At 39.2% G+C, this 26150-nt stretch overlaps 17 non-coding genes across 17 annotated transcripts; all 17 read right to left on the bottom strand.

The window, feature by feature from the left end:
- Window positions 1-1149: 1149 nt before the first annotated feature.
- TRNAE-UUC (transfer RNA glutamic acid (anticodon UUC)) lies at window positions 1150-1221 on the bottom strand. Its single transcript has one exon. It is a non-coding gene; the product is annotated as a tRNA-Glu (tRNA).
- Window positions 1222-2409: 1188 nt separating this feature from the next.
- TRNAE-UUC (transfer RNA glutamic acid (anticodon UUC)) lies at window positions 2410-2481 on the bottom strand. Its single transcript has one exon. It is a non-coding gene; the product is annotated as a tRNA-Glu (tRNA).
- A 2450-nt stretch (window positions 2482-4931) lies between these two features.
- Window positions 4932-5003, bottom strand: TRNAE-UUC (transfer RNA glutamic acid (anticodon UUC)). The gene has a single exon. It is a non-coding gene; the product is annotated as a tRNA-Glu (tRNA).
- Window positions 5004-6193: 1190 nt separating this feature from the next.
- TRNAE-UUC (transfer RNA glutamic acid (anticodon UUC)) lies at window positions 6194-6265 on the bottom strand. The gene has a single exon. It is a non-coding gene; the product is annotated as a tRNA-Glu (tRNA).
- A 1190-nt stretch (window positions 6266-7455) lies between these two features.
- TRNAE-UUC (transfer RNA glutamic acid (anticodon UUC)) lies at window positions 7456-7527 on the bottom strand. Its single transcript has one exon. It is a non-coding gene; the product is annotated as a tRNA-Glu (tRNA).
- A 1189-nt stretch (window positions 7528-8716) lies between these two features.
- TRNAE-UUC (transfer RNA glutamic acid (anticodon UUC)) lies at window positions 8717-8788 on the bottom strand. Its single transcript has one exon. It is a non-coding gene; the product is annotated as a tRNA-Glu (tRNA).
- Window positions 8789-9976: 1188 nt separating this feature from the next.
- TRNAE-UUC (transfer RNA glutamic acid (anticodon UUC)) lies at window positions 9977-10048 on the bottom strand. Its single transcript has one exon. It is a non-coding gene; the product is annotated as a tRNA-Glu (tRNA).
- A 1189-nt stretch (window positions 10049-11237) lies between these two features.
- On the bottom strand, window positions 11238-11309 carry TRNAE-UUC (transfer RNA glutamic acid (anticodon UUC)). Its single transcript has one exon. It is a non-coding gene; the product is annotated as a tRNA-Glu (tRNA).
- Window positions 11310-12498: 1189 nt separating this feature from the next.
- Window positions 12499-12570, bottom strand: TRNAE-UUC (transfer RNA glutamic acid (anticodon UUC)). Its single transcript has one exon. It is a non-coding gene; the product is annotated as a tRNA-Glu (tRNA).
- Window positions 12571-13759: 1189 nt separating this feature from the next.
- TRNAE-UUC (transfer RNA glutamic acid (anticodon UUC)) lies at window positions 13760-13831 on the bottom strand. The gene has a single exon. It is a non-coding gene; the product is annotated as a tRNA-Glu (tRNA).
- A 1189-nt stretch (window positions 13832-15020) lies between these two features.
- TRNAE-UUC (transfer RNA glutamic acid (anticodon UUC)) lies at window positions 15021-15092 on the bottom strand. The gene has a single exon. It is a non-coding gene; the product is annotated as a tRNA-Glu (tRNA).
- A 1189-nt stretch (window positions 15093-16281) lies between these two features.
- TRNAE-UUC (transfer RNA glutamic acid (anticodon UUC)) lies at window positions 16282-16353 on the bottom strand. Its single transcript has one exon. It is a non-coding gene; the product is annotated as a tRNA-Glu (tRNA).
- A 1189-nt stretch (window positions 16354-17542) lies between these two features.
- Window positions 17543-17614, bottom strand: TRNAE-UUC (transfer RNA glutamic acid (anticodon UUC)). The gene has a single exon. It is a non-coding gene; the product is annotated as a tRNA-Glu (tRNA).
- Window positions 17615-18803: 1189 nt separating this feature from the next.
- Window positions 18804-18875, bottom strand: TRNAE-UUC (transfer RNA glutamic acid (anticodon UUC)). Its single transcript has one exon. It is a non-coding gene; the product is annotated as a tRNA-Glu (tRNA).
- A 2449-nt stretch (window positions 18876-21324) lies between these two features.
- Window positions 21325-21396, bottom strand: TRNAE-UUC (transfer RNA glutamic acid (anticodon UUC)). The gene has a single exon. It is a non-coding gene; the product is annotated as a tRNA-Glu (tRNA).
- A 1189-nt stretch (window positions 21397-22585) lies between these two features.
- TRNAE-UUC (transfer RNA glutamic acid (anticodon UUC)) lies at window positions 22586-22657 on the bottom strand. The gene has a single exon. It is a non-coding gene; the product is annotated as a tRNA-Glu (tRNA).
- A 1189-nt stretch (window positions 22658-23846) lies between these two features.
- TRNAE-UUC (transfer RNA glutamic acid (anticodon UUC)) lies at window positions 23847-23918 on the bottom strand. The gene has a single exon. It is a non-coding gene; the product is annotated as a tRNA-Glu (tRNA).
- Window positions 23919-26150: the final 2232 nt, after the last annotated feature.

Raw genomic sequence — 26150 nt, 5'->3', positions numbered from 1 at the left:
ACCAAAAGTTCTTGGCATTTTGAAAGGTTTCCTAAAATGATTTGTTTTCACCTCTATGTCTGAAAAAACAGGAATCCTAAATGCCAGACCAAGTGAAAAGCTTAACTTATTTTGACACGGATCGGTTGACATAAGGAGAAGGTTGCCTGAAGATTATGCAAGAAAAGGAAGCTCTTGCAAAAAGGCATTATCCTCTTTGGAGCGGGGTTAAACATTGAGCTATGTTTGGGAGCTCACAAACTCCACACTTCGCAAGATTCTTCATACATCTTCTGGAATAAATATATCACAGCACTGCATTGATAGGCTGCTTTAGGTCAAGAAAAGAAAGCCACCAAGCATTATGTTCTACCACCTGAGTGAAAAATCAAGAAGAACCTTAAGCAATACGCCAAATGCAAACCCTTGCCATGCCTGGTTAAATGGTAAATCGTTTAGCTTCTCTGGAGAATCTTTTGATTGACTGATTTTCCCATATAATGAAATGCTGGCATTTTTGGAGACCTTTTGGCACCTTTGCCGTCATGTTCCTTGTGTCCAAAAGATACTTGGGAGTAAAATCTATCACCGAAAAGAAAGGTTTTGGCAACCTTGTGTAAGCTAAAAGCACCCGTTCTAAAGTGCTCTTGGAGGAAGTAAGTTTTTGCAAAGGTGGCGTGGCCTTCTTTGATATCAGCAATATGCCTTAAAAGGGTTTAAACGAGTAAAACTATTAGAGCGTCAGTGTCTTGATGTTAATGCAAGGTGCATTGAATCTAATTTTTTGACATGTTTGCAAGACATGACTTCATTGGAAGGTCCTGGATTGGTAAAAAACTAATCTATCTGCATATAATCCTCAAGGGACGCTTTCTTGTGCTTTAGGCAGAAGCGACAATTTCCATTTCAAGCAAAAGTCATTTTTCCCCTGCCAAATAATACAAAATTTTCATTGAATGTTGATGTGTTCTTTAGAAAAGTCCTGTTCTGTGCACATAAAATATTACGTGTAGTAAATTCTCTCATCCAGGATGTATTGGAATACGATGTTTATTTCTATAATCTGACTAGGAGCAATCTTCAATCCAGTGCGGATAGAATAGTAAACCGGAGACATTAACTTATATGGGTGAGATTAAAATGTGACTAAAGAAGAAAAGCTAAGGACAATTCCCATACCGGGAGTCGAACCCGGGCCGCCTGGGTGAAAACCAGGAATCCTAACCGCTAGACCATATGGGAAGCTCTGTCACCTTTTCTCTAGAGTGGGTAACACAAGACAACCAAAAGTTCTTGGCATTTTGAAAGGTTTCCTAAAATGATTTGTTTTCACCTCTATGTCTGAAAAAACAGGAATCCTAAATGCCAGACCAAGTGAAAAGCTTAACTTATTTTGACACGGATCGGTTGACATAAGGAGAAGGTTGCCTGAAGATTATGCAAGAAAAGGAAGCTCTTGCAAAAAGGCATTATCCTCTTTGGAGCGGGGTTAAACATTGAGCTATGTTTGGGAGCTCACAAACTCCACACTTCGCAAGATTCTTCATACATCTTCTGGAATAAATATATCACAGCACTGCATTGATAGGCTGCTTTAGGTCAAGAAAAGAAAGCCACCAAGCATGATGTTCTACCACCTGAGTGAAAAATCAAGAAGAACCTTAAGCAATACGCCATATGCAAGCCCTTGCCATGCCTGGTTAAATGGTAAATCGTTTAGCTTCTCTGGAGAATCTTTTGATTGACTGATTTTCCCATATAATGAAATGCTGGCATTTTTGGAGACCTTTTGGCACCTTTGCCGTCATGTTCCTTGTGTCCAAAAGATACTTGGGAGTAAAATCTGTCACCGAAAAGAAAGGTTTTGGCAACCTTGCGGAAGCTAAAAGTACCCGTTCTAAAGTGCTCTTGGAGGAAGTAAGTTTTTGCAAAGGTGGCGTGGCCTTCTTTGATATCAGCAATATGCCTTAAAAGGGTTTAAACGAGTAAAACTATTAGAGCATCAGTGTCTTGATGTTAATGCAAGGTGCATTGAATCTAATTTTTTGACATGTTTGCAAGACATGACTTCATTGGAAGGTCCTGGATTGGTAAAAAACTAATCTATCTGCATATAATCCTCAAGGGACGCTTTCTTGTGCTTTAGGCAGAAGCGACAATTTCCATTTCAAGCAAGTCATTTTTTTCCTGCCAAATAATAAAAATTTTTTTATTGAATGTTGATGTGTTCTTTAGAAAAGTCCTGTTCTGTGCACATAAAATGTTACGTGTAGTAAATTCTCTCATCCAGGTTGTATTGGAATACGATGTTTATTTCTATAATCTGACTAGGAGCAATCTTCAATCCAGTGCGGATAGAATAGTAAACCGGAGACATTAACTTATATGGGTGAGATTAAAAGGTGACTAAAGAAGAAAAGCTAAGGACAATTCCCATACCGGGAGTCGAACCCGGGCCGCCTGGGTGAAAACCAGGAATCCTAACCGCTAGACCATATGGGAAGCTCTGTCACCTTTTCTCTAGAGTGGGTAACACAAGACAACCAAAAGTTCTTGGCATTTTGAAAGGTTTCCTAAAATGATTTGTTTTCACCTCTATGTCTGAAAAAACAGGAATCCTAAATGCCAGACCAAGTGAAAAGCTTAACTTATTTTGACACGGATCGGTTGACATAAGGAGAAGGTTGCCTGAAGATTATGCAAGAAAAGGAAGCTCTTGCAAAAAGGCATTATCCTCTTTGGAGCGGGGTTAAACATTGAGCTATGTTTGGGAGCTCACAAACTCCACACTTCGCAAGATTCTTCATACATCTTCTGGAATAAATATATCACAGCACTGCATTGATAGGCTGCTTTAGGTCAAGAAAAGAAAGCCACCAAGCATGATGTTCTACCACCTGAGTGAAAAATCAAGAAGAACCTTAAGCAATACGCCAAATGCAAACCCTTGCCATGCCTGGTTAAATGGTAAATCGTTTAGCTTCTCTGGAGAATCTTTTGATTGACTGATTTTCCCATATAATGAAATGCTGGCATTTTTGGAGACCTATTGGCACCTTTGCCGTCATGTTCCTTGTGTCCAAAAGATACTTGGGAGTAAAATCTATCACCGAAAAGAAAGGTTTTGGCAACCTTGTGTAAGCTAAAAGCACCCGTTCTAAAGTGCTCTTGGAGGAAGTAAGTTTTTGCAAAGGGGGCGTGGCCTTCTTTGATATCAGCAATATGCCTTAAAAGGGTTTAAACGAGTAAAACTATTAGAGCGTCAGTGTCTTGATGTTAATGCAAGGTGCATTGAATCTAATTTTTTGACATGTTTGCAAGACATGACTTCATTGGAAGGTCCTGGATTGGTAAAAAACTAATCTATCTGCATATAATCCTCAAGGGACGCTTTCTTGTGCTTTAGGCAGAAGCGACAATTTCCATTTCAAGCAAAAGTCATTTTTTCCCTGCCAAATAATAAAAAATTTTCATTGAATGTTGATGTGTTCTTTAGAAAAGTCCTGTTCTGTGCACATAAAATATTACGTGTAGTAAATTCTCTAAACCAGGATGTATTGGAATACGATGTTTATTTCTATAATCTGACTAGGAGCAATCTTCAATCCAGTGCGGATAGAATAGTAAACCGGAGACATTAACTTATATGGGTGAGATTAAAAGGTGATTAAAGAAGAAAAGCTAAGGACAATTCCCATACCGGGAGTCAAACCCGGGCCGCCTGGGTGAAAACCAGGAATCCTAACCGCTAGACCATATGGGAAGCTCTGTCACCTTTTCTCTAGAGTGGGTAACACAAGACAACCAAAAGTTCTTGGCATTTTGAAAGGTTTCCTAAAATGATTTGTTTTCACCTCTATGTCTGAAAAAACAGGAATCCTAAATGCCAGACCAAGTTAAAAGCTTAACTTATTTGGACACGGATCGGTTGACATAAGGAGAAGGTTGCCTGAAGATTATGCAAGAAAAGGAAGCTCTTGCAAAAAGGCATTATCCTCTTTGGAGCGGGGTTAAACATTGAGCTATGTTTGGGAGCTCACAAACTCCACACTTCGCAAGATTATTCATACATCTTCTGGAATAAATATATCACAGCACTGCATTGATAGGCTGCTTTAGGTCAAGAAAAGAAAGCCACCAAGCATTATGTTCTACCACCTGAGTGAAAAATCAAGAAGAACCTTAAGCAATACGCCAAATGCAAACCCTTGCCATGCCTGGTTAAATGGTAAATCGTTTAGCTTCTCTGGAGAATCTTTTGATTGACTGATTTTCCCATATAATGAAATGCTGGCATTTTTGGAGACCTTTTGGCACCTTTGCCGTCATGTTCCTTGTGTCCAAAAGATACTTGGGAGTAAAATCTATCACCGAAAAGAAAGGTTTTGGCAACCTTGTGTAAGCTAAAAGCACCGGTTCTAAAGTGCTCTTGGAGGAAGTAAGTTTTTGCAAAGGTGGCGTGGCCTTCTTTGATATCAGCAATATGCCTTAAAAGGGTTTAAACGAGTAAAACTATTAGAGCGTCAGTGTCTTGATGTTAATGCAAGGTGCATTGAATCTAATTTTTTGACATGTTTGCAAGACATGACTTCATTGGAAGGTCCTGGATTGGTAAAAAACTAATCTATCTGCATATAATCCTCAAGGGACGCTTTCTTGTGCTTTAGGCAGAAGCGACAATTTCCATTTCAAGCAAAAGTCATTTTTCCCCTGCCAAATAATAAAAAATTTTCATTGAATGTTGATGTGTTCTTTAGAAAAGTCCTGTTCTGTGCACATAAAATGTTACGTGTAGTAAATTCTCTCATCCAGGATGTATTGGAATACGATGTTTATTTCTATAATCTGACTAGGAGCAATCTTCAATCCAGTGCGGATAGAATAGTAAACCGGAGACATTAACTTATATGGGTGAGATTAAAATGTGACTAAAGAAGAAAAGCTAAGGACAATTCCCATACCGGGAGTCGAACCCGGGCCGCCTGGGTGAAAACCAGGAATCCTAACCGCTAGACCATATGGGAAGCTCTGTCACCTTTTCTCTAGAGTGGGTAACACAAGACAACCAAAAGTTCTTGGCATTTTGAAAGGTTTCCTAAAATGATTTGTTTTCACCTCTATGTCTGAAAAAACAGGAATCCTAAATGCCAGACCAAGTGAAAAGCTTAACTTATTTTGACACGGATCGGTTGACATAAGGAGAAGGTTGCCTGAAGATTATGCAAGAAAAGGAAGCTCTTGCAAAAAGGCATTATCCTCTTTGGAGCGGGGTTAAACATTGAGCTATGTTTGGGAGCTCACAAACTCCACACTTCGCAAGATTCTTCATACATCTTCTGGAATAAATATATCACAGCACTGCATTGATAGGCTGCTTTAGGTCAAGAAAAGAAAGCCACCAAGCATGATGTTCTACCACCTGAGTGAAAAATCAAGAAGAACCTTAAGCAATACGCCATATGCAAGCCCTTGCCATGCCTGGTTAAATGGTAAATCGTTTAGCTTCTCTGGAGAATCTTTTGATTGACTGATTTTCCCATATAATGAAATGCTGGCATTTTTGGAGACCTTTTGGCACCTTTGCCGTCATGTTCCTTGTGTCCAAAAGATACTTGGGAGTAAAATCTGTCACCGAAAAGAAAGGTTTTGGCAACCTTGCGGAAGCTAAAAGTACCCGTTCTAAAGTGCTCTTGGAGGAAGTAAGTTTTTGCAAAGGTGGCGTGGCCTTCTTTGATATCAGCAATATGCCTTAAAAGGGTTTAAACGAGTAAAACTATTAGAGCATCAGTGTCTTGATGTTAATGCAAGGTGCATTGAATCTAATTTTTTGACATGTTTGCAAGACATGACTTCATTGGAAGGTCCTGGATTGGTAAAAAACTAATCTATCTGCATATAATCCTCAAGGGACGCTTTCTTGTGCTTTAGGCAGAAGCGACAATTTCCATTTCAAGCAAAAGTCATTTTTTCCCTGCCAAATAATAAAAAAGTTTTTATTGAATGTTGATGTGTTCTTTAGAAAAGTCCTGTTCTGTGCACATAAAATGTTACGTGTAGTAAATTCTCTCATCCAGGATGTATTGGAATACGATGTTTATTTCTATAATCTGACTAGGAGCAATCTTCAATCCAGTGCGGATAGAATAGTAAACCGGAGACATTAACTTATATGGGTGAGATTAAAAGGTGACTAAAGAAGAAAAGCTAAGGACAATTCCCATACCGGGAGTCGAACCCGGGCCGCCTGGGTGAAAACCAGGAATCCTAACCGCTAGACCATATGGGAAGCTCTGTCACCTTTTCTCTAGAGTGGGTAACACAAGACAACCAAAAGTTCTTGGCATTTTGAAAGGTTTCCTAAAATGATTTGTTTTCACCTCTATGTCTGAAAAAACAGGAATCCTAAATGCCAGACCAAGTGAAAAGCTTAACTTATTTTGACACGGATCGGTTGACATAAGGAGAAGGTTGCCTGAAGATTATGCAAGAAAAGGAAGCTCTTGCAAAAAGGCATTATCCTCTTTGGAGCGGGGTTAAACATTGAGCTATGTTTGGGAGCTCACAAACTCCACACTTCGCAAGATTCTTCATACATCTTCTGGAATAAATATATCACAGCACTGCATTGATAGGCTGCTTTAGGTCAAGAAAAGAAAGCCACCAAGCATGATGTTCTACCACCTGAGTGAAAAATCAAGAAGAACCTTAAGCAATACGCCATATGCAAGCCCTTGCCATGCCTGGTTAAATGGTAAATCGTTTAGCTTCTCTGGAGAATCTTTTGATTGACTGATTTTCCCATATAATGAAATGCTGGCATTTTTGGAGACCTTTTGGCACCTTTGCCGTCATGTTCCTTGTGTCCAAAAGATACTTGGGAGTAAAATCTGTCACCGAAAAGAAAGGTTTTGGCAACCTTGCGGAAGCTAAAAGTACCCGTTCTAAAGTGCTCTTGGAGGAAGTAAGTTTTTGCAAAGGTGGCGTGGCCTTCTTTGATATCAGCAATATGCCTTAAAAGGGTTTAAACGAGTAAAACTATTAGAGCATCAGTGTCTTGATGTTAATGCAAGGTGCATTGAATCTAATTTTTTGACATGTTTGCAAGACATGACTTCATTGGAAGGTCCTGGATTGGTAAAAAACTAATCTATCTGCATATAATCCTCAAGGGACGCTTTCTTGTGCTTTAGGCAGAAGCGACAATTTCCATTTCAAGCAAAAGTCATTTTTTCCCTGCCAAATAATAAAATTTTTTTTATTGAATGTTGATGTGTTCTTTAGAAAAGTCCTGTTCTGTGCACATAAAATGTTACGTGTAGTAAATTCTCTCATCCAGGATGTATTGGAATACGATGTTTATTTCTATAATCTGACTAGGAGCAATCTTCAATCCAGTGCGGATAGAATAGTAAACCGGAGACATTAACTTATATGGGTGAGATTAAAAGGTGACTAAAGAAGAAAAGCTAAGGACAATTCCCATACCGGGAGTCGAACCCGGGCCGCCTGGGTGAAAACCAGGAATCCTAACCGCTAGACCATATGGGAAGCTCTGTCACCTTTTCTCTAGAGTGGGTAACACAAGACAACCAAAAGTTCTTGGCATTTTGAAAGGTTTCCTAAAATGATTTGTTTTCACCTCTATGTCTGAAAAAACAGGAATCCTAAATGCCAGACCAAGTGAAAAGCTTAACTTATTTTGACACGGATCGGTTGACATAAGGAGAAGGTTGCCTGAAGATTATGCAAGAAAAGGAAGCTCTTGCAAAAAGGCATTATCCTCTTTGGAGCGGGGTTAAACATTGAGCTATGTTTGGGAGCTCACAAACTCCACACTTCGCAAGATTCTTCATACATCTTCTGGAATAAATATATCACAGCACTGCATTGATAGGCTGCTTTAGGTCAAGAAAAGAAAGCCACCAAGCATGATGTTCTACCACCTGAGTGAAAAATCAAGAAGAACCTTAAGCAATACGCCAAATGCAAACCCTTGCCATGCCTGGTTAAATGGTAAATCGTTTAGCTTCTCTGGAGAATCTTTTGATTGACTGATTTTCCCATATAATGAAATGCTGGCATTTTTGGAGACCTATTGGCACCTTTGCCGTCATGTTCCTTGTGTCCAAAAGATACTTGGGAGTAAAATCTATCACCGAAAAGAAAGGTTTTGGCAACCTTGTGTAAGCTAAAAGCACCCGTTCTAAAGTGCTCTTGGAGGAAGTAAGTTTTTGCAAAGGTGGCGTGGCCTTCTTTGATATCAGCAATATGCCTTAAAAGGGTTTAAACGAGTAAAACTATTAGAGCGTCAGTGTCTTGATGTTAATGCAAGGTGCATTGAATCTAATTTTTTGACATGTTTGCAAGACATGACTTCATTGGAAGGTCCTGGATTGGTAAAAAACTAATCTATCTGCATATAATCCTCAAGGGACGCTTTCTTGTGCTTTAGGCAGAAGCGACAATTTCCATTTCAAGCAAAAGTCATTTTTTCCCTGCCAAATAATAAAAAATTTTCATTGAATGTTGATGTGTTCTTTAGAAAAGTCCTGTTCTGTGCACATAAAATGTTACGTGTAGTAAATTCTCTCATCCAGGATGTATTGGAATACGATGTTTATTTCTATAATCTGACTAGGAGCAATCTTCAATCCAGTGCGGATAGAATAGTAAACCGGAGACATTAACTTATATGGGTGAGATTAAAATGTGACTAAAGAAGAAAAGCTAAGGACAATTCCCATACCGGGAGTCGAACCCAGGCCGCCTGGGTGAAAACCAGGAATCCTAACCGCTAGACCATATGGGAAGCTCTGTCACCTTTTCTCTAGAGTGGGTAACACAAGACAACCAAAAGTTCTTGGCATTTTGAAAGGTTTCCTAAAATGATTTGTTTTCACCTCTATGTCTGAAAAAACAGGAATCCTAAATGCCAGACCAAGTGAAAAGCTTAACTTATTTTGACACGGATCGGTTGACATAAGGAGAAGGTTGCCTGAAGATTATGCAAGAAAAGGAAGCTCTTGCAAAAAGGCATTATCCTCTTTGGAGCGGGGTTAAACATTGAGCTATGTTTGGGAGCTCACAAACTCCACACTTCGCAAGATTCTTCATACATCTTCTGGAATAAATATATCACAGCACTGCATTGATAGGCTGTTTAGGTCAAGAAAAGAAAGCCACCAAGCATTATGTTCTACCACCTGAGTGAAAAATCAAGAAGAACCTTAAGCAATACGCCAAATGCAAACCCTTGCCATGCCTGGTTAAATGGTAAATCGTTTAGCTTCTCTGGAGAATCTTTTGATTGACTGATTTTCCCATATAATGAAATGCTGGCATTTTTGGAGACCTTTTGGCACCTTTGCCGTCATGTTCCTTGTGTCCAAAAGATACTTGGGAGTAAAATCTATCACCGAAAAGAAAGGTTTTGGCAACCTTGTGTAAGCTAAAAGCACCCGTTCTAAAGTGCTCTTGGAGGAAGTAAGTTTTTGCAAAGGTGGCGTGGCCTTCTTTGATATCAGCAATATGCCTTAAAAGGGTTTAAACGAGTAAAACTATTAGAGCGTCAGTGTCTTGATGTTAATGCAAGGTGCATTGAATCTAATTTTTTGACATGTTTGCAAGACATGACTTCATTGGAAGGTCCTGGATTGGTAAAAAACTAATCTATCTGCATATAATCCTCAAGGGACGCTTTCTTGTGCTTTAGGCAGAAGCGACAATTTCCATTTCAAGCAAAAGTCATTTTTTCCCTGCCAAATAATAAAAAATTTTCATTGAATGTTGATGTGTTCTTTAGAAAAGTCCTGTTCTGTGCACATAAAATATTACGTGTAGTAAATTCTCTAAACCAGGATGTATTGGAATACGATGTTTATTTCTATAATCTGACTAGGAGCAATCTTCAATCCAGTGCGGATAGAATAGTAAACCGGAGACATTAACTTATATGGGTGAGATTAAAAGGTGACTAAAGAAGAAAAGCTAAGGACAATTCCCATACCGGGAGTCGAACCCGGGCCACCTGGGTGAAAACCAGGAATCCTAACCGCTAGACCATATGGGAAGCTCTGTCACCTTTTCTCTAGAGTGGGTAACACAAGACAGCCAAAAGTTCTTGGCATTTTGAAAGGTTTCCTAAAATGATTTGTTTTCACCTCTATGTCTGAAAAAACAGGAATCCTAAATGCCAGACCAAGTGAAAAGCTTAACTTATTTTGACACGGATCGGTTGACATAAGGAGAAGGTTGCCTGAAGATTATGCAAGAAAAGGAAGCTCTTGCAAAAAGGCATTATCCTCTTTGGAGCGGGGTTAAACATTGAGCTATGTTTGGGAGCTCACAAACTCCACACTTCGCAAGATTCTTCATACATCTTCTGGAATAAATATATCACAGCACTGCATTGATAGGCTGCTTTAGGTCAAGAAAAGAAAGCCACCAAGCATTATGTTCTACCACCTGAGTGAAAAATCAAGAAGAACCTTAAGCAATACGCCAAATGCAAACCCTTGCCATGCCTGGTTAAATGGTAAATCGTTTAGCTTCTCTGGAGAATCTTTTGATTGACTGATTTTCCCATATAATGAAATGCTGGCATTTTTGGAGACCTTTTGGCACCTTTGCCGTCATGTTCCTTGTGTCCAAAAGATACTTGGGAGTAAAATCTATCACCGAAAAGAAAGGTTTTGGCAACCTTGTGTAAGCTAAAAGCACCCGTTCTAAAGTGCTCTTGGAGGAAGTAAGTTTTTGCAAAGGTGGCGTGGCCTTCTTTGATATCAGCAATATGCCTTAAAAGGGTTTAAACGAGTAAAACTATTAGAGCGTCAGTGTCTTGATGTTAATGCAAGGTGCATTGAATCTAATTTTTTGACATGTTTGCAAGACATGACTTCATTGGAAGGTCCTGGATTGGTAAAAAACTAATCTATCTGCATATAATCCTCAAGGGACGCTTTCTTGTGCTTTAGGCAGAAGCGACAATTTCCATTTCAAGCAAAAGTCATTTTTCCCCTGCCAAATAATACAAAATTTTCATTGAATGTTGATGTGTTCTTTAGAAAAGTCCTGTTCTGTGCACATAAAATATTACGTGTAGTAAATTCTCTCATCCAGGATGTATTGGAATACGATGTTTATTTCTATAATCTGACTAGGAGCAATCTTCAATCCAGTGCGGATAGAATAGTAAACCGGAGACATTAACTTATATGGGTGAGATTAAAAGGTGACTAAAGAAGAAAAGCTAAGGACAATTCCCATACCGGGAGTCGAACCCGGGCCGCCTGGGTGAAAACCAGGAATCCTAACCGCTAGACCATATGGGAAGCTCTGTCACCTTTTCTCTAGAGTGGGTAACACAAGACAACCAAAAGTTCTTGGCATTTTGAAAGGTTTCCTAAAATGATTTGTTTTCACCTCTATGTCTGAAAAAACAGGAATCCTAAATGCCAGACCAAGTGAAAAGCTTAACTTATTTTGACACGGATCGGTTGACATAAGGAGAAGGTTGCCTGAAGATTATGCAAGAAAAGGAAGCTCTTGCAAAAAGGCATTATCCTCTTTGGAGCGGGGTTAAACATTGAGCTATGTTTGGGAGCTCACAAACTCCACACTTCGCAAGATTCTTCATACATCTTCTGGAATAAATATATCACAGCACTGCATTGATAGGCTGCTTTAGGTCAAGAAAAGAAAGCCACCAAGCATGATGTTCTACCACCTGAGTGAAAAATCAAGAAGAACCTTAAGCAATACGCCAAATGAAAACCCTTGCCATGCCTGGTTAAATGGTAAATCGTTTAGCTTCTCTGGAGAATCTTTTGATTGACTGATTTTCCCATATAATGAAATGCTGGCATTTTTGGAGACCTATTGGCACCTTTGCCGTCATGTTCCTTGTGTCCAAAAGATACTTGGGAGTAAAATCTATCACCGAAAAGAAAGGTTTTGGCAACCTTGTGTAAGCTAAAAGCACCCGTTCTAAAGTGCTCTTGGAGGAAGTAAGTTTTTGCAAAGGTGGCGTGGCCTTCTTTGATATCAGCAATATGCCTTAAAAGGGTTTAAACGAGTAAAACTATTAGAGCGTCAGTGTCTTGATGTTAATGCAAGGTGCATTGAATCTAATTTTTTGACATGTTTGCAAGACATGACTTCATTGGAAGGTCCTGGATTGGTAAAAAACTAATCTATCTGCATATAATCCTCAAGGGACGCTTTCTTGTGCTTTAGGCAGAAGCGACAATTTCCATTTCAAGCAAAAGTCATTTTTTCCCTGCCAAATAATAAAAAATTTTCATTGAATGTTGATGTGTTCTTTAGAAAAGTCCTGTTCTGTGCACATAAAATATTACGTGTAGTAAATTCTCTAAACCAGGATGTATTGGAATACGATGTTTATTTCTATAATCTGACTAGGAGCAATCTTCAATCCAGTGCGGATAGAATAGTAAACCGGAGACATTAACTTATATGGGTGAGATTAAAAGGTGACTAAAGAAGAAAAGCTAAGGACAATTCCCATACCGGGAGTCGAACCCGGGCCACCTGGGTGAAAACCAGGAATCCTAACCGCTAGACCATATGGGAAGCTCTGTCACCTTTTCTCTAGAGTGGGTAACACAAGACAGCCAAAAGTTCTTGGCATTTTGAAAGGTTTCCTAAAATGATTTGTTTTCACCTCTATGTCTGAAAAAACAGGAATCCTAAATGCCAGACCAAGTGAAAAGCTTAACTTATTTTGACACGGATCGGTTGACATAAGGAGAAGGTTGCCTGAAGATTATGCAAGAAAAGGAAGCTCTTGCAAAAAGGCATTATCCTCTTTGGAGCGGGGTTAAACATTGAGCTATGTTTGGGAGCTCACAAACTCCACACTTCGCAAGATTCTTCATACATCTTCTGGAATAAATATATCACAGCACTGCATTGATAGGCTGCTTTAGGTCAAGAAAAGAAAGCCACCAAGCATTATGTTCTACCACCTGAGTGAAAAATCAAGAAGAACCTTAAGCAATACGCCAAATGCAAACCCTTGCCATGCCTGGTTAAATGGTAAATCGTTTAGCTTCTCTGGAGAATCTTTTGATTGACTGATTTTCCCATATAATGAAATGCTGGCATTTTTGGAGACCTTTTGGCACCTTTGCCGTCATGTTCCTTGTGTCCAAAAGATACTTGGGAGTAAAATCTATCACCGAAAAGAAAGGTTTTGGCAACCTTGTGTAAGCTAAAAGCACCCGTTCTAAAGTGCTCTTGGAGGAAGTAAGTTTTTGCAAAGGTGGCGTGGCCTTCTTTGATATCAGCAATATGCCTTAAAAGGGTTTAAACGAGTAAAACTATTAGAGCGTCAGTGTCTTGATGTTAATGCAAGGTGCATTGAATCTAATTTTTTGACATGTTTGCAAGACATGACTTCATTGGAAGGTCCTGGATTGGTAAAAAACTAATCTATCTGCATATAATCCTCAAGGGACGCTTTCTTGTGCTTTAGGCAGAAGCGACAATTTCCATTTCAAGCAAAAGTCATTTTTCCCCTGCCAAATAATACAAAATTTTCATTGAATGTTGATGTGTTCTTTAGAAAAGTCCTGTTCTGTGCACATAAAATATTACGTGTAGTAAATTCTCTCATCCAGGATGTATTGGAATACGATGTTTATTTCTATAATCTGACTAGGAGCAATCTTCAATCCAGTGCGGATAGAATAGTAAACCGGAGACATTAACTTATATGGGTGAGATTAAAAGGTGACTAAAGAAGAAAAGCTAAGGACAATTCCCATACCGGGAGTCGAACCCGGGCCGCCTGGGTGAAAACCAGGAATCCTAACCGCTAGACCATATGGGAAGCTCTGTCACCTTTTCTCTAGAGTGGGTAACACAAGACAACCAAAAGTTCTTGGCATTTTGAAAGGTTTCCTAAAATGATTTGTTTTCACCTCTATGTCTGAAAAAACAGGAATCCTAAATGCCAGACCAAGTGAAAAGCTTAACTTATTTTGACACGGATCGGTTGACATAAGGAGAAGGTTGCCTGAAGATTATGCAAGAAAAGGAAGCTCTTGCAAAAAGGCATTATCCTCTTTGGAGCGGGGTTAAACATTGAGCTATGTTTGGGAGCTCACAAACTCCACACTTCGCAAGATTCTTCATACATCTTCTGGAATAAATATATCACAGCACTGCATTGATAGGCTGCTTTAGGTCAAGAAAAGAAAGCCACCAAGCATGATGTTCTACCACCTGAGTGAAAAATCAAGAAGAACCTTAAGCAATACGCCAAATGAAAACCCTTGCCATGCCTGGTTAAATGGTAAATCGTTTAGCTTCTCTGGAGAATCTTTTGATTGACTGATTTTCCCATATAATGAAATGCTGGCATTTTTGGAGACCTATTGGCACCTTTGCCGTCATGTTCCTTGTGTCCAAAAGATACTTGGGAGTAAAATCTATCACCGAAAAGAAAGGTTTTGGCAACCTTGTGTAAGCTAAAAGCACCCGTTCTAAAGTGCTCTTGGAGGAAGTAAGTTTTTGCAAAGGTGGCGTGGCCTTCTTTGATATCAGCAATATGCCTTAAAAGGGTTTAAACGAGTAAAACTATTAGAGCGTCAGTGTCTTGATGTTAATGCAAGGTGCATTGAATCTAATTTTTTGACATGTTTGCAAGACATGACTTCATTGGAAGGTCCTGGATTGGTAAAAAACTAATCTATCTGCATATAATCCTCAAGGGACGCTTTCTTGTGCTTTAGGCAGAAGCGACAATTTCCATTTCAAGCAAAAGTCATTTTTTCCCTGCCAAATAATAAAAAATTTTCATTGAATGTTGATGTGTTCTTTAGAAAAGTCCTGTTCTGTGCACATAAAATATTACGTGTAGTAAATTCTCTAAACCAGGATGTATTGGAATACGATGTTTATTTCTATAATCTGACTAGGAGCAATCTTCAATCCAGTGCGGATAGAATAGTAAACCGGAGACATTAACTTATATGGGTGAGATTAAAAGGTGACTAAAGAAGAAAAGCTAAGGACAATTCCCATACCGGGAGTCGAACCCGGGCCACCTGGGTGAAAACCAGGAATCCTAACCGCTAGACCATATGGGAAGCTCTGTCACCTTTTCTCTAGAGTGGGTAACACAAGACAGCCAAAAGTTCTTGGCATTTTGAAAGGTTTCCTAAAATGATTTGTTTTCACCTCTATGTCTGAAAAAACAGGAATCCTAAATGCCAGACCAAGTGAAAAGCTTAACTTATTTTGACACGGATCGGTTGACATAAGGAGAAGGTTGCCTGAAGATTATGCAAGAAAAGGAAGCTCTTGCAAAAAGGCATTATCCTCTTTGGAGCGGGGTTAAACATTGAGCTATGTTTGGGAGCTCACAAACTCCACACTTCGCAAGATTCTTCATACATCTTCTGGAATAAATATATCACAGCACTGCATTGATAGGCTGCTTTAGGTCAAGAAAAGAAAGCCACCAAGCATTATGTTCTACCACCTGAGTGAAAAATCAAGAAGAACCTTAAGCAATACGCCAAATGCAAACCCTTGCCATGCCTGGTTAAATGGTAAATCGTTTAGCTTCTCTGGAGAATCTTTTGATTGACTGATTTTCCCATATAATGAAATGCTGGCATTTTTGGAGACCTTTTGGCACCTTTGCCGTCATGTTCCTTGTGTCCAAAAGATACTTGGGAGTAAAATCTATCACCGAAAAGAAAGGTTTTGGCAACCTTGTGTAAGCTAAAAGCACCCGTTCTAAAGTGCTCTTGGAGGAAGTAAGTTTTTGCAAAGGTGGCGTGGCCTTCTTTGATATCAGCAATATGCCTTAAAAGGGTTTAAACGAGTAAAACTATTAGAGCGTCAGTGTCTTGATGTTAATGCAAGGTGCATTGAATCTAATTTTTTGACATGTTTGCAAGACATGACTTCATTGGAAGGTCCTGGATTGGTAAAAAACTAATCTATCTGCATATAATCCTCAAGGGACGCTTTCTTGTGCTTTAGGCAGAAGCGACAATTTCCATTTCAAGCAAAAGTCATTTTTCCCCTGCCAAATAATACAAAATTTTCATTGAATGTTGATGTGTTCTTTAGAAAAGTCCTGTTCTGTGCACATAAAATATTACGTGTAGTAAATTCTCTCATCCAGGATGTATTGGAATACGATGTTTATTTCTATAATCTGACTAGGAGCAATCTTCAATCCAGTGCGGATAGAATAGTAAACCGGAGACATTAACTTATATGGGTGAGATTAAAAGGTGACTAAAGAAGAAAAGCTAAGGACAATTCCCATACCGGGAGTCGAACCCGGGCCGCCTGGGTGAAAACCAGGAATCCTAACCGCTAGACCATATGGGAAGCTCTGTCACCTTTTCTCTAGAGTGGGTAACACAAGACAACCAAAAGTTCTTGGCATTTTGAAAGGTTTCCTAAAATGATTTGTTTTCACCTCTATGTCTGAAAAAACAGGAATCCTAAATGCCAGACCAAGTGAAAAGCTTAACTTATTTTGACACGGATCGGTTGACATAAGGAGAAGGTTGCCTGAAGATTATGCAAGAAAAGGAAGCTCTTGCAAAAAGGCATTATCCTCTTTGGAGCGGGGTTAAACATTGAGCTATGTTTGGGAGCTCACAAACTCCACACTTCGCAAGATTCTTCATACATCTTCTGGAATAAATATATCACAGCACTGCATTGATAGGCTGCTTTAGGTCAAGAAAAGAAAGCCACCAAGCATGATGTTCTACCACCTGAGTGAAAAATCAAGAAGAACCTTAAGCAATACGCCAAATGAAAACCCTTGCCATGCCTGGTTAAATGGTAAATCGTTTAGCTTCTCTGGAGAATCTTTTGATTGACTGATTTTCCCATATAATGAAATGCTGGCATTTTTGGAGACCTATTGGCACCTTTGCCGTCATGTTCCTTGTGTCCAAAAGATACTTGGGAGTAAAATCTATCACCGAAAAGAAAGGTTTTGGCAACCTTGTGTAAGCTAAAAGCACCCGTTCTAAAGTGCTCTTGGAGGAAGTAAGTTTTTGCAAAGGTGGCGTGGCCTTCTTTGATATCAGCAATATGCCTTAAAAGGGTTTAAACGAGTAAAACTATTAGAGCGTCAGTGTCTTGATGTTAATGCAAGGTGCATTGAATCTAATTTTTTGACATGTTTGCAAGACATGACTTCATTGGAAGGTCCTGGATTGGTAAAAAACTAATCTATCTGCATATAATCCTCAAGGGACGCTTTCTTGTGCTTTAGGCAGAAGCGACAATTTCCATTTCAAGCAAAAGTCATTTTTTCCCTGCCAAATAATAAAAAATTTTCATTGAATGTTGATGTGTTCTTTAGAAAAGTCCTGTTCTGTGCACATAAAATGTTACGTGTAGTAAATTCTCTCATCCAGGATGTATTGGAATACGATGTTTATTTCTATAATCTGACTAGGAGCAATCTTCAATCCAGTGCGGATAGAATAGTAAACCGGAGACATTAACTTATATGGGTGAGATTAAAATGTGACTAAAGAAGAAAAGCTAGGGACAATTCCCATACCGGGAGTCGAACCCGGGCCGCCTGGGTGAAAACCAGGAATCCTAACCGCTAGACCATATGGGAAGCTCTGTCACCTTTTCTCTAGAGTGGGTAACACAAGACAACCAAAAGTTCTTGGCATTTTGAAAGGTTTCCTAAAATGATTTGTTTTCACCTCTATGTCTGAAAAAACAGGAATCCTAAATGCCAGACCAAGTGAAAAGCTTAACTTATTTTGACACGGATCGGTTGACATAAGGAGAAGGTTGCCTGAAGATTATGCAAGAAAAGGAAGCTCTTGCAAAAAGGCATTATCCTCTTTGGAGCGGGGTTAAACATTGAGCTATGTTTGGGAGCTCACAAACTCCACACTTCGCAAGATTCTTCATACATCTTCTGGAATAAATATATCACAGCACTGCATTGATAGGCTGCTTTAGGTCAAGAAAAGAAAGCCACCAAGCATGATGTTCTACCACCTGAGTGAAAAATCAAGAAGAACCTTAAGCAATACGCCAAATGCAAACCCTTGCCATGCCTGGTTAAATGGTAAATCGTTTAGCTTCTCTGGAGAATCTTTTGATTGACTGATTTTCCCATATAATGAAATGCTGGCATTTTTGGAGACCTTTTGGCACCTTTGCCGTCATGTTCCTTGTGTCCAAAAGATACTTGGGAGTAAAATCTATCACCGAAAAGAAAGGTTTTGGCAACCTTGTGTAAGCTAAAAGCACCCGTTCTAAAGTGCTCTTGGAGGAAGTAAGTTTTTGCAAAGGTGGCGTGGCCTTCTTTGATATCAGCAATATGCCTTAAAAGGGTTTAAACGAGTAAAACTATTAGAGCGTCAGTGTCTTGATGTTAATGCAAGGTGCATTGAATCTAATTTTTTGACATGTTTGCAAGACATGACTTCATTGGAAGGTCCTGGATTGGTAAAAAACTAATCTATCTGCATATAATCCTCAAGGGACGCTTTCTTGTGCTTTAGGCAGAAGCGACAATTTCCATTTCAAGCAAAAGTCATTTTTCCCCTGCCAAATAATACAAAATTTTCATTGAATGTTGATGTGTTCTTTAGAAAAGTCCTGTTCTGTGCACATAAAATATTACGTGTAGTAAATTCTCTCATCCAGGATGTATTGGAATACGATGTTTATTTCTATAATCTGACTAGGAGCAATCTTCAATCCAGTGCGGATAGAATAGTAAACCGGAGACATTAACTTATATGGGTGAGATTAAAATGTGACTAAAGAAGAAAAGCTAAGGACAATTCCCATACCGGGAGTCGAACCCGGGCCGCCTGGGTGAAAACCAGGAATCCTAACCGCTAGACCATATGGGAAGCTCTGTCACCTTTTCTCTAGAGTGGGTAACACAAGACAACCAAAAGTTCTTGGCATTTTGAAAGGTTTCCTAAAATGATTTGTTTTCACCTCTATGTCTGAAAAAACAGGAATCCTAAATGCCAGACCAAGTGAAAAGCTTAACTTATTTTGACACGGATCGGTTGACATAAGGAGAAGGTTGCCTGAAGATTATGCAAGAAAAGGAAGCTCTTGCAAAAAGGCATTATCCTCTTTGGAGCGGGGTTAAACATTGAGCTATGTTTGGGAGCTCACAAACTCCACACTTCGCAAGATTCTTCATACATCTTCTGGAATAAATATATCACAGCACTGCATTGATAGGCTGTTTAGGTCAAGAAAAGAAAGCCACCAAGCATTATGTTCTACCACCTGAGTGAAAAATCAAGAAGAACCTTAAGCAATACGCCAAATGCAAACCCTTGCCATGCCTGGTTAAATGGTAAATCGTTTAGCTTCTCTGGAGAATCTTTTGATTGACTGATTTTCCCATATAATGAAATGCTGGCATTTTTGGAGACCTTTTGGCACCTTTGCCGTCATGTTCCTTGTGTCCAAAAGATACTTGGGAGTAAAATCTATCACCGAAAAGAAAGGTTTTGGCAACCTTGTGTAAGCTAAAAGCACCCGTTCTAAAGTGCTCTTGGAGGAAGTAAGTTTTTGCAAAGGTGGCGTGGCCTTCTTTGATATCAGCAATATGCCTTAAAAGGGTTTAAACGAGTAAAACTATTAGAGCGTCAGTGTCTTGATGTTAATGCAAGGTGCATTGAATCTAATTTTTTGACATGTTTGCAAGACATGACTTCATTGGAAGGTCCTGGATTGGTAAAAAACTAATCTATCTGCATATAATCCTCAAGGGACGCTTTCTTGTGCTTTAGGCAGAAGCGACAATTTCCATTTCAAGCAAAAGTCATTTTTTCCCTGCCAAATAATAAAAAATTTTCATTGAATGTTGATGTGTTCTTTAGAAAAGTCCTGTTCTGTGCACATAAAATATTACGTGTAGTAAATTCTCTAAACCAGGATGTATTGGAATACGATGTTTATTTCTATAATCTGACTAGGAGCAATCTTCAATCCAGTGCGGATAGAATAGTAAACCGGAGACATTAACTTATATGGGTGAGATTAAAATGTGACTAAAGAAGAAAAGCTAAGGACATTTCCCATACCGGGAGTCGAACCCGGGCCGCCTGGGTGAAAACCAGGAATCCTAACCGCTAGACAATATGGGAAGCTCTGTCACCTTTTCTCTAGAGTGGGTAACACAAGACAACCAAAAGTTCTTGGCATTTTGAAAGGTTTCCTAAAATGATTTGTTTTCACCTCTATGTCTGAAAAAACAGGAATCCTAAATGCCAGACCAAGTGAAAAGCTTAACTTATTTTGACACGGATCGGTTGACATAAGGAGAAGGTTGCCTGAAGATTATGCAAGAAAAGGAAGCTCTTGCAAAAAGGCATTATCCTCTTTGGAGCGGGGTTAAACATTGAGCTATGTTTGGGAGCTCACAAACTCCACACTTCGCAAGATTCTTCATACATCTTCTGGAATAAATATATCACAGCACTGCATTGATAGGCTGCTTTAGGTCAAGAAAAGAAAGCCACCAAGCATGATGTTCTACCACCTGAGTGAAAAATCAAGAAGAACCTTAAGCAATACGCCAAATGCAAACCCTTGCCATGCCTGGTTAAATGGTAAATCGTTTAGCTTCTCTGGAGAATCTTTTGATTGACTGATTTTCCCATATAATGAAATGCTGGCATTTTTGGAGACCTTTTGGCACCTTTGCCGTCATGTTCCTTGTGTCCAAAAGATACTTGGGAGTAAAATCTATCACCGAAAAGAAAGGTTTTGGCAACCTTGTGTAAGCTAAAAGCACCCGTTCTAAAGTGCTCTTGGAGGAAGTAAGTTTTTGCAAAGGTGGCGTGGCCTTCTTTGATATCAGCAATATGCCTTAAAAGGGTTTAAACGAGTAAAACTATTAGAGCGTCAGTGTCTTGATGTTAATGCAAGGTGCATTGAATCTAATTTTTTGACATGTTTGCAAGACATGACTTCATTGGAAGGTCCTGGATTGGTAAAAAACTAATCTATCTGCATATAATCCTCAAGGGACGCTTTCTTGTGCTTTAGGCAGAAGCGACAATTTCCATTTCAAGCAAAAGTCATTTTTCCCCTGCCAAATAATACAAAATTTTCATTGAATGTTGATGTGTTCTTTAGAAAAGTCCTGTTCTGTGCACATAAAATATTACGTGTAGTAAATTCTCTCATCCAGGATGTATTGGAATACGATGTTTATTTCTATAATCTGACTAGGAGCAATCTTCAATCCAGTGCGGATAGAATAGTAAACCGGAGACATTAACTTATATGGGTGAGATTAAAATGTGACTAAAGAAGAAAAGCTAAGGACAATTCCCATACCGGGAGTCGAACCCGGGCCGCCTGGGTGAAAACCAGGAATCCTAACCGCTAGACCATATGGGAAGCTCTGTCACCTTTTCTCTAGAGTGGGTAACACAAGACAACCAAAAGTTCTTGGCATTTTGAAAGGTTTCCTAAAATGATTTGTTTTCACCTCTATGTCTGAAAAAACAGGAATCCTAAATGCCAGACCAAGTGAAAAGCTTAACTTATTTTGACACGGATCGGTTGACATAAGGAGAAGGTTGCCTGAAGATTATGCAAGAAAAGGAAGCTCTTGCAAAAAGGCATTATCCTCTTTGGAGCGGGGTTAAACATTGAGCTATGTTTGGGAGCTCACAAACTCCACACTTCGCAAGATTCTTCATACATCTTCTGGAATAAATATATCACAGCACTGCATTGATAGGCTGCTTTAGGTCAAGAAAAGAAAGCCACCAAGCATGATGTTCTACCACCTGAGTGAAAAATCAAGAAGAACCTTAAGCAATACGCCAAATGCAAACCCTTGCCATGCCTGGTTAAATGGTAAATCGTTTAGCTTCTCTGGAGAATCTTTTGATTGACTGATTTTCCCATATAATGAAATGCTGGCATTTTTGGAGACCTTTTGGCACCTTTGCCGTCATGTTCCTTGTGTCCAAAAGATACTTGGGAGTAAAATCTATCACCGAAAAGAAAGGTTTTGGCAACCTTGTGTAAGCTAAAAGCACCCGTTCTAAAGTGCTCTTGGAGGAAGTAAGTTTTTGCAAAGGTGGCGTGGCCTTCTTTGATATCAGCAATATGCCTTAAAAGGGTTTAAACGAGTAAAACTATTAGAGCGTCAGTGTCTTGATGTTAATGCAAGGTGCATTGAATCTAATTTTTTGACATGTTTGCAAGACATGACTTCATTGGAAGGTCCTGGATTGGTAAAAAACTAATCTATCTGCATATAATCCTCAAGGGACGCTTTCTTGTGCTTTAGGCAGAAGCGACAATTTCCATTTCAAGCAAAAGTCATTTTTCCCCTGCCAAATAATACAAAATTTTCATTGAATGTTGATGTGTTCTTTAGAAAAGTCCTGTTCTGTGCACATAAAATATTACGTGTAGTAAATTCTCTCATCCAGGATGTATTGGAATACGATGTTTATTTCTATAATCTGACTAGGAGCAATCTTCAATCCAGTGCGGATAGAATAGTAAACCGGAGACATTAACTTATATGGGTGAGATTAAAATGTGACTAAAGAAGAAAAGCTAAGGACAATTCCCATACCGGGAGTCGAACCCGGGCCGCCTGGGTGAAAACCAGGAATCCTAACCGCTAGACCATATGGGAAGCTCTGTCACCTTTTCTCTAGAGTGGGTAACACAAGACAACCAAAAGTTCTTGGCATTTTGAAAGGTTTCCTAAAATGATTTGTTTTCACCTCTATGTCTGAAAAAACAGGAATCCTAAATGCCAGACCAAGTGAAAAGCTTAACTTATTTTGACACGGATCGGTTGACATAAGGAGAAGGTTGCCTGAAGATTATGCAAGAAAAGGAAGCTCTTGCAAAAAGGCATTATCCTCTTTGGAGCGGGGTTAAACATTGAGCTATGTTTGGGAGCTCACAAACTCCACACTTCGCAAGATTCTTCATACATCTTCTGGAATAAATATATCACAGCACTGCATTGATAGGCTGCTTTAGGTCAAGAAAAGAAAGCCACCAAGCATGATGTTCTACCACCTGAGTGAAAAATCAAGAAGAACCTTAAGCAATACGCCAAATGCAAACCCTTGCCATGCCTGGTTAAATGGTAAATCGTTTAGCTTCTCTGGAGAATCTTTTGATTGACTGATTTTCCCATATAATGAAATGCTGGCATTTTTGGAGACCTATTGGCACCTTTGCCGTCATGTTCCTTGTGTCCAAAAGATACTTGGGAGTAAAATCTATCACCGAAAAGAAAGGTTTTGGCAACCTTGTGTAAGCTAAAAGCACCCGTTCTAAAGTGCTCTTGGAGGAAGTAAGTTTTTGCAAAGGTGGCGTGGCCTTCTTTGATATCAGCAATATGCCTTAAAAGGGTTTAAACGAGTAAAACTATTAGAGCGTCAGTGTCTTGATGTTAATGCAAGGTGCATTGAATCAAATTTTTTGACATGTTTGCAAGACATGACTTCATTGGAAGGTCCTGGATTGGTAAAAAACTAATCTATCTGCATATAATCCTCAAGGGACGCTTTCTTGTGCTTTAGGCAGAAGCGACAATTTCCATTTCAAGCAAAAGTCATTTTTTCCCTGCCAAATAATAAAAAATTTTCATTGAATGTTGATGTGTTCTTTAGAAAAGTCCTGTTCTGTGCACATAAAATATTACGTGTAGTAAATTCTCTAAACCAGGATGTATTGGAATACGATGTTTATTTCTATAATCTGACTAGGAGCAATCTTCAATCCAGTGCGGATAGAATAGTAAACCGGAGACATTAACTTATATGGGTGAGATTAAAAGGTGATTAAAGAAGAAAAGCTAAGGACAATTCCCATACCGGGAGTCGAACCCGGGCCGCCTGGGTGAAAACCAGGAATCCTAACCGCTAGACCATATGGGAAGCTCTGTCACCTTTTCTCTAGAGTGGGTAACACAAGACAACCAAAAGTTCTTGGCATTTTGAAAGGTTTCCTAAAATGATTTGTTTTCACCTCTATGTCTGAAAAAACAGGAATCCTAAATGCCAGACCAAGTGAAAAGCTTAACTTATTTTGACACGGATCGGTTGACATAAGGAGAAGGTTGCCTGAAGATTATGCAAGAAAAGGAAGCTCTTGCAAAAAGGCATTATCCTCTTTGGAGCGGGGTTAAACATTGAGCTATGTTTGGGAGCTCACAAACTCCACACTTCGCAAGATTCTTCATACATCTTCTGGAATAAATATATCACAGCACTGCATTGATAGGCTGCTTTAGGTCAAGAAAAGAAAGCCACCAAGCATTATTTTCTACCACCTGAGTGAAAAATCAAGAAGAACCTTAAGCAATACGCCAAATGCAAACCCTTGCCATGCCTGGTTAAATGGTAAATCGTTTAGCTTCTCTGGAGAATCTTTTGATTGACTGATTTTCCCATATAATGAAATGCTGGCATTTTTGGAGACCTTTTGGCACCTTTGCCGTCATGTTCCTTGTGTCCAAAAGATACTTGGGAGTAAAATCTATCACCGAAAAGAAAGGTTTTGGCAACCTTGTGTAAGCTAAAAGCACCCGTTCTAAAGTGCTCTTGGAGGAAGTAAGTTTTTGCAAAGGTGGCGTGGCCTTCTTTGATATCAGCAATATGCCTTAAAAGGGTTTAAACGAGTAAAACTATTAGAGCGTCAGTGTCTTGATGTTAATGCAAGGTGCATTGAATCTAATTTTTTGACATGTTTGCAAGACATGACTTCATTGGAAGGTCCTGGATTGGTAAAAAACTAATCTATCTGCATATAATCCTCAAGGGACGCTTTCTTGTGCTTTAGGCAGAAGCGACAATTTCCATTTCAAGCAAAAGTCATTTTTTCCCTGCCAAATAATAAAAAATTTTCATTGAATGTTGATGTGTTCTTTAGAAAAGTCCTGTTCTGTGCACATAAAATATTACGTGTAGTAAATTCTCTAAACCAGGATGTATTGGAATACGATGTTTATTTCTATAATCTGACTAGGAGCAATCTTCAATCCAGTGCGGATAGAATAGTAAACCGGAGACATTAACTTATATGGGTGAGATTAAAATGTGACTAAAGAAGAAAAGCTAAGGACATTTCCCATACCGGGAGTCGAACCCGGGCCGCCTGGGTGAAAACCAGGAATCCTAACCGCTAGACAATATGGGAAGCTCTGTCACCTTTTCTCTAGAGTGGGTAACACAAGACAACCAAAAGTTCTTGGCATTTTGAAAGGTTTCCTAAAATGATTTGTTTTCACCTCTATGTCTGAAAAAACAGGAATCCTAAATGCCAGACCAAGTGAAAAGCTTAACTTATTTTGACACGGATCGGTTGACATAAGGAGAAGGTTGCCTGAAGATTATGCAAGAAAAGGAAGCTCTTGCAAAAAGGCATTATCCTCTTTGGAGCGGGGTTAAACATTGAGCTATGTTTGGGAGCTCACAAACTCCACACTTCGCAAGATTCTTCATACATCTTCTGGAATAAATATATCACAGCACTGCATTGATAGGCTGCTTTAGGTCAAGAAAAGAAAGCCACCAAGCATGATGTTCTACCACCTGAGTGAAAAATCAAGAAGAACCTTAAGCAATACGCCAAATGCAAACCCTTGCCATGCCTGGTTAAATGGTAAATCGTTTAGCTTCTCTGGAGAATCTTTTGATTGACTGATTTTCCCATATAATGAAATGCTGGCATTTTTGGAGACCTTTTGGCACCTTTGCCGTCATGTTCCTTGTGTCCAAAAGATACTTGGGAGTAAAATCTATCACCGAAAAGAAAGGTTTTGGCAACCTTGTGTAAGCTAAAAGCACCCGTTCTAAAGTGCTCTTGGAGGAAGTAAGTTTTTGCAAAGGTGGCGTGGCCTTCTTTGATATCAGCAATATGCCTTAAAAGGGTTTAAACGAGTAAAACTATTAGAGCGTCAGTGTCTTGATGTTAATGCAAGGTGCATTGAATCTAATTTTTTGACATGTTTGCAAGACATGACTTCATTGGAAGGTCCTGGATTGGTAAAAAACTAATCTATCTGCATATAATCCTCAAGGGACGCTTTCTTGTGCTTTAGGCAGAAGCGACAATTTCCATTTCAAGCAAAAGTCATTTTTCCCCTGCCAAATAATACAAAATTTTCA

Source organism: Pelobates fuscus, chromosome 3, assembly GCF_036172605.1.
Source record: "Pelobates fuscus isolate aPelFus1 chromosome 3, aPelFus1.pri, whole genome shotgun sequence".
Classification (NCBI taxonomy): domain Eukaryota; kingdom Metazoa; phylum Chordata; class Amphibia; order Anura; family Pelobatidae; genus Pelobates; species Pelobates fuscus.
Note: the sequence above shows the minus strand (reverse complement) of the source record. Positions and strands in the feature narration are given on the sequence as shown.